Genomic DNA, 7,635 nt, shown 5'->3' on the forward strand with positions numbered 1-7,635 from the left:
GCACATTCAAAAAGAAATTTATTTACATTTATGCGCAGTTTACTCCCACAAAACATCAAATTACATAAAGCATCAAAATACTAATTTCAACTAAAGACACATCCATTATGCTTCGCAAAGCGTTCCCTTGCCTTTCTCATTATATGCCACTGGCAGCATCTGTGGACAGTTGTTGGAAAAATCAACTCAATTGCCTTCTTCATCGCAGGATCTTGGTTGGTAATAATGGCAGAAGGATGCTTGTCGTACATTGCCTCTAAGAAGGTTTTGAACAACCAACAAAAGTTGTCTGCCGTCTCGCATTTGAGAAATAACAAAGATTACCTGCATCTGAATTCTCGGATTATTTTCACTAAGCTTGGTCCCTTGAAAGGTATATAATTGGAAAGCAAAGGTTCTGGCTACAAAAGTTCATTTATTATTAGTCTTTCAGAACTTTCATTGAGAGAGAGGAGATGGCTACATGCATGTATTGGAAGGTCAAAAACATAGGTTCTCACTGTGATTCAAAAACATAGGTTCTCACTGTGATTCATTTATTATTAGTCTTTTAGACAATAGTAACCACAGGTAAGTGTATTCAATAATAATCTTGTCAATTACAGCTAATTCTAAGTATTGGAAGGTCAAAAACAACTCAGAGTCAGTCCATAATAAGCAGAAGAAAAAGGTTCTCACTGTGATTGGATATCTCAGCGACTGGAAGTACCTCCTAGTGGCTTCCCAGGGATCAAACTCACTGCCTGGCACGAAACAAGTACGAAGTATAGAAAAATTAAAGGAACAATTAATATGCAAAATATAATTTGAAAGTGGAGGGTTTTGAGAAAGGAGGAGGGTTTGGTTTGTACCAGAAAGAATGCATTCTATGACATAATCAACCCTAACGCTATCCAAATCAACCCCAGCTAGATCGATTGAGGGTCCAGAGCGAGATCGAATGAAGCCAGATGAGAGGAGAAATTGGAGGAGGTTGTGGCGATCATGGTGGTAGCGACAGAGAGATAGAGAGGATGAGGATCGGGGCTGGGGGTCGGAGCTCTCTGCCGTGTCTAGGGTCGGGGCTGGGGTGAGGTCGCGTGGAGGAAGAAGAAATCGCCGCCGGATCGCCTAGGGTGTCGCCTTTTCCTTTTCCGCGCAAGAGAGAAAGAAGGGACCGGGTGGGAAGGGTTTGTGAAATAGACCCTCCATTTCCGAAAATTTTAAAATCCAGCGACAAATTTTAAAATCAGATCTATCAGCATTGCACGAATCTTAACAACGATCCAATGGCTGACAATACAATGCACAGACCCCTCTGTGCATTGCAATGTATAATAGCCTATCCCTATATATATATATATATAGGCTAATGTGCTTTCGGTAGCATATGAGTTGAAATACACACAGTCCAAATTTGAAATTTTAAAATTCAAAAAGTCGATCTGAACTGTTCATCTTGTTCTCCATATTAATATGTGCTTGGAGACCAAATTTTACATTTTTCTGAATTTTTTTTACTATTTATTAAGCCACTTGGAAAATTGCTTATCCAACGGTGGCTTAACAAAATAGTAAAACCGTTGGATTAGTGATTTTCAAAGTGGCTTAATAAATAGTAAAAAAATTCAGAAAAATATAAAATTTGGTCTCCAAGCACATATTAATATGGAGAAAAAGATGAACAGTTCAGATCGACTTTTTGAATTTTGAAATTTCAAATTTGGACCGTGTGTATTTTGGCCCATATGCTACTGAAAGCACATTAGCCTATCTCATATATATATATAATATTATTTAATTACTTTACTCCTAGAATACAGTAAATTGAGGTTTTGCATGATTTATGCAATTTCTACCTACAATGCTAATATCTCGTTATTTGATCTATGTTCCGACCAAATTTTATACCAAAACCTGTGTCTGAAACTACCAAATTGTGTCTATTTCATTGAATATCAATAAAATGTGGTACTGCTGCTCTTTTATTCTTATTTTGCATAATACGGGTGAAATCAAGGAAGAATGTGGAATTTGAATTTCTTCATACGAGCCGCGTCATATCTGATGCGGGCCGTATCACACCCTGACCCGACCACTGACGCGACCTGTATACGATGCTGAAATTTCAGGACCTGAACTTAAAAAAGTCATAACTTTTGACGTGTAGCTCCGTTTTAAGTGTATGACCACTTTTTGGAAAGCTTGTGAGAAGATCTACAATCTGAACTAGAGACACAGGATTGCGGGCCGTGTCAAGCATTTCCTGAAACATAACCAGAATTTGGAAATAAGACTAATTGAAGGAAGGTCGGCCAGAAAAGCTTATAAACGTGATTTCTTGCACCAGAGACCTCATTCTGGAGCTAAGGAACATTTCTAGGGTTTGGAGAAGACGGCTTAGCTTGGAGAAGAAGAAGAGAGGAGGAAAACGCGAGTTTTGCGATGATTCTTCTTCGTTTTTTGAGATTTGTCATGAACTCTCTTATCTTTACTTTTTTTTTATTTGTTTTTCAATCATGTTAGAGTAGATCTTTTAGTTTCTAGGGTTATGATGTAGTCGAATACTTTGTTTTATATGCAAGTTATTTGAATCTGTTTTGATATTTGTGTTTACTTGTTTGATTAGTATTTTGATTGCTTAGTTGAAATTGTTTGGATTATTCTTGGTTTACTGTTAGATGAACTTAAGCATATTTCTTGTACTTTGGCCTTGATCTTTCTCTCAACTAGACTAAGTATATGAGGTAGGTTTGTGAGCCGAGAAGCGAGACCAATTAGTAGCCGAGAGGTGAACTTTTCATGCGTCGAGAGATGGTGGATACCGTTAGTAAACCAGACAAGTAACTTAGGTAGAATACCAATAAACGAGAGTTGAGGTTTAAAAACCTAAGAGGGCAAAAATTGTAATTCCGTTACCGAGTTTATTAAGCCAACGAACAAGAGTTGAGGTTTAGGAACATCAGGTACAGTTAATAGAACCCTACACAAAGGAACAACACAGAAACAGACAGCTGCTATATTAACTCGAGGGCCATGCGGACTGCGTATGAGAGTACGCGGCCCGTGTCAGGTACTGAGTGGCAGAGTTGAAGATGAAATCAGAAACCCTGAAAATGTCTTTTATCATTGATTAAAACCAACTAAATTTACTTTCTGTCATTTTAATTACTGTTATTGAATTTAAGAAATTAAACACCCCAAATCAACCTTCTCCAACTTCTAGTTTTTAATTAATCTAAGTGAAATCTAATTAAATACTTGAATCGTCCTCTGGATCGATACCTGACCATACCATCGATAGGATTGTATACTTGCAGTTTGAGTCACGGTGTAGTCTAGGTTAAAAGGTATAGCTTGCTATACTGAAATTTGTTCTATACTTTTGAGTGAACAAGTGCTGAAAAGATAAACATGATCTACAGTTTTAATGCAACTACTTAAAAATAAAGTGCGGATATCAGGTGTTACGTATTTTAGGTATGATTATTTGGTGTCAAAACAGTACACTTTTTCGCTTTAAATTTGTAAAACCTAAATACGCAAAGAAGATTGAATTGAAGGTGCACAATCTATCTTTATAGTAAATGAGGTATCGATCTAACAATAAGGCAATTGTATTTTCTATTTAAACTAGATTAAATCTAAATTAGTGCAAATAAGTAAATGGGGGGGGGGGGGGGGGGGGGGGTTGTTGCAAAGTAAACTAATTTTGGGTTCAATACTCGAAATAGTTGGTTGTAACAAGAACTAAATTAAATGCAAATAAAAAGGGTTTTGAAAATTAAGGTAACAAGGTATAAAGGCTTTTGGTCTACAATCACTTGGTCATTCTATTTACTTTTGGAATGTCATTGTCTTGATGGGGATTCCAACTAAGTTGGCTTATATCTACCTCCTAACATCTACCTTTTGTAATTCATGACTTCATGTTAATGTACCTTTTAATTAGGACTGTCATCACCTAATTGGGTTATTTAATTGAAGGCATCTACTCCTACTACTAGGTACTGTATTTGGTAGACTCCCGATAGCAGAGTACTCGTATATTTGGTTTTCCACAACTTTCCATACTGAACCTTTGGTTCTATGAGTCCGGGGTAAACTAGATTGGTCCATTTAATATATTATCCCTAAGGTGATTTGTGTACAATGCAAGGATTTCTTCTATACCATTACAACCATAGAGATAGGAGGTACTGTCACTACCTCTGCAAGGTTTGGTTGCCAAAATACAATCATGCATGACTCACAAATATAAAATAGAACCAAACATCAAGCCAAAACAATCATTATAAAGAGAACATCCAAGTAAAATAAACTAACTCAAGTTCATGATACAACCTAAGTCCTTAGAGATAAAATTAGCCTCTCATTAGTGCAATCACAAAAATAATAACATCCATGATAGAAAATAAGAAATCTACTACAAGTAAAACAAGAAAATAACAAGAGAAATTGAGTACACCAATTCCCAAGTTATGCCTTAGATCTTCCTTGTAAAGCCCTCGAGATCTGCCAAGTTCTTCAATCCTTCGTACATTTTGATTCACTTGAAAAAGATAAGATGAAATGGAAGAGATTATTAGGATTTGATGGAGGAGAATGGTGGTATCCAAAGATGGTTGCCTCCTGCCTTTTATAATCAAATTCGTGACTTGGGAAATAATCAGGCCCAATCTAGAAGTAAATCGGGCGAAGATCTCCCAATTAATGCACAAAATCTACTGAAATTCTTGCTGGTGTGGCCCAGGGTGCAGCCTGGTCAGGGGTGGAGGATGTGCAGGCAGGGGAGGCCGCATCTTCACCCGCAAAAGCCCTCTGACTTTTTGGGGTGTCTACTAATGAGGTGTGCGGCTAGGTGTGAGGGCAGGGGTGGCCACAGCAAGTTCTATGCTTGTCTTCTGGCGCTTCTGAGAGGTGTGCGGGTTTTGTTCTTTTACGATCGAGTCTTCTTTCAAAGTGAATACGGTCGCACCAAGTGCCCCAGAGACCGTTTCAAAGCTTACAAATGCTCCAAAACTACAAATAAAATAAGCAAACGGCATTAACTTGGTTCTTGATGTATTTCTAACCTAAATTACGCTAAATTAACCTAAATGCATAGAAATTGGTCAAGTTATCGATTCAAAACCCTAGGCAAAAGTGTATATATTTTATGATTATCAAATTCCCCCAAGCTTAAACCTTGCTTGTCCTCAAGCAAAATCCAAACATAGGCATCAAGCCGGTATCTAAACTCACCAAAGTTCCATTTAAATTCATAAATGCGAAAAACTTACATGATCTTGCTATTGTTAAAAACTGCGAGAATCCTTTGGGATAATAATTTGGACTATAATTTGGACTTTCCTTGATCAATTATAATTCACTCCACAATTCGATAAATCAAATTTTATATTCAAAGATGCTTTAATATTTGCAAAAACTAATCATTTGAATTTATCAATATTTCATTCCTTTGCCAAAATTATGCCCTCATTTTGTGGTGATTTTTTTTTCTTTTAACCCCCCAAGCTTGGAACAAACTTAGGCTAGAAAGTTTTGGACCTCGTGTGTTGATATCATACAAAATTCATTTTTTTTTCTTTTGTTGCTTTTATTTTTATGACACTATATTCTTTATCCTTAGTACAAAACCGACTAGTTATAGATAATTAATCATACCCAACCATTTTAATTCAAAAGTGCATTTGCATGCTCTTGGTTTAGTCCTTCCATGATATGAGCGCACACTTGTGATGTAAACTCGGCCACTTTATCGGACAAACTAGCGGAACAGAGTGTCAAAGACTCATTGCCATAAGTACGTCATGTTGCCGTAACATAGGCAAGTGAAGTCCAAATTTATTTATCAAAAAATTTCAATTTTACCCTTTTTCAACTATTTTTGCAAAGATATCATGAATACACACATCCAAAGGTATTATTTCATACCAATGAATATCTCAATCTTTCTATTATTTTAAAAATTCCAAATTTCCTATTTTGAAAGACATAATTTGGTTTCAAAATGTTTTTTCAATAAAAACCAATTTTTTATTTTATTCAAATTTTCAAAACATCTCATCCTATGCATTTTTTTTTTATCAAACATGGGATTATTTCCAATTTTTCAAAGACATCCAAATCACAACCAAAATTTTTTCAAACAAGTCCTTAACTTTAGCAATCACACAAGTTTATCACCTAAAAATGCTTCTTCTTTTTTTGAAAAATAAACATGACCTAAATGCAGATACAATTTTCTTCTATTCCACCCTCCAAGCTTGAATGAAGCATTATCCTCAATGCTTAAATTAACACAAGAAAAGGTAAATAAAAGAAAATATGAAAACTTACCAGACATGGAGCGAGGGTGAAGCGGAGGCGCCTCACTAATTGGCGAGATGTGGGTCGGCGAGGGCAATTGCCTCATTGTCGCCGAGATCACTTAGATAGTAATAGTGCTTGAGGCATTGCCCATTGACCTTGAATGTACCTGTTTTTTGCGCCAAATTTCTATGGTGCCGTGAGGGAAAACTTTTGTCACCTTGATCGGGATTTTAATTTTATGAGAAAGAGGCGAAGTCAGGAATTGAACAACAACACAACATCTCCCTCACGAAACTCTCGCTTGATAATGTACTTGTCATGCCAGCGCTTGGTTTTCTCCTTGTATAATTTTGCATTTTCGTATGCACTAAGGCGTAATTCCTTCAATTCATGTAAATCTAAAATCCTCTTTTCACTGGCTTTTTTCATATCGAAATTGAGTGTTTTGATGGCCCAATACGCTTTGTGTTCTAATTCAACTGGTAAATGACAAGATTTTTCATAAACAAGTTTGAAAGGAGACATACCTATTGGAGTTTTGTAGGATGTGCGATACACCCAAAGTGCTTCATCCAATTTGAGAGACAAATCCTTCATTGATGCATTGACCACCTTTTGCAAAATGTTTTTGATCTCTCGATTTGAAACTTCAACTTGGCCACTTGTTTGTAGATGGTATGGTGTAGCCACTTTGTGAGTGACTCCAAATTTTTGCAAGAGATTTTTGAAGAGACAGTTGATAAAATGAGAGCCTTCATCGCTAATCACCACCCGAGAAATACTAAACATGGAAAATATAATTTTATGAAAAAGTTTGCATACCTTTGCTGAATCCGCAGAAGGGTTTGCTATGGCTTCTACCCACTTGGAGACGTAATCGACTGCGACAAGGATGAAGGGTTGTCGCTAGAGCTCAAAAATGGTCCCATGAAATAATGCCTCATACGTTAAATATTTAGACCTCCAGCATGCTGTTGAGAGGCATCTCATGTGTATTGGAGATATTTTCGGTCCTCTGACATTGGTCGCATTTCTTAATGAACTCCTGCGCATCCTTAAAAAGTGTGGGCCAGAAAAATCCCACTTGGAGCACTTTAGCCACTGTTTTGTGTGAAGAAACATGACCACCATAAAGAGAGGAATGTCAGCACCTAAGAACTTCTTCGACCTCTTCTTTCGGCACACATTGCCGGTGAATCCCGTCTACCCCCAGTTTAAACAGCAATGACTTATCCCAAAAATAAGACTTAACATCACAAATGAATTTCTTCTTTTGTTGGGGCGTGAATTCGGGTGGTGTGACCCCCACATGCAAGATAATTGACAAAATCAGCATACCAT

At 36.9% G+C, this 7,635-nt stretch overlaps 1 long non-coding RNA gene across 1 annotated transcript; it reads right to left on the bottom strand.

Annotated features, from left to right (window-relative positions):
• Window positions 1-346: 346 nt before the first annotated feature.
• On the bottom strand, window positions 347-984 carry LOC144558774 (uncharacterized). Its single transcript, XR_013512987.1, has 3 exons — window positions 852-984; window positions 679-743; window positions 347-401 (listed from the first exon to the last, which is right to left on the bottom strand). It is a non-coding gene; the product is annotated as an uncharacterized LOC144558774 (long non-coding RNA).
• Between the last annotated feature and the right edge of the window lie 6,651 nt (window positions 985-7,635).

Source organism: Carex rostrata, chromosome 8 (genome assembly GCF_964058835.1).
Source record: "Carex rostrata chromosome 8, lpCarRost1.2, whole genome shotgun sequence".
NCBI lineage: Eukaryota > Viridiplantae > Streptophyta > Magnoliopsida > Poales > Cyperaceae > Carex > Carex rostrata.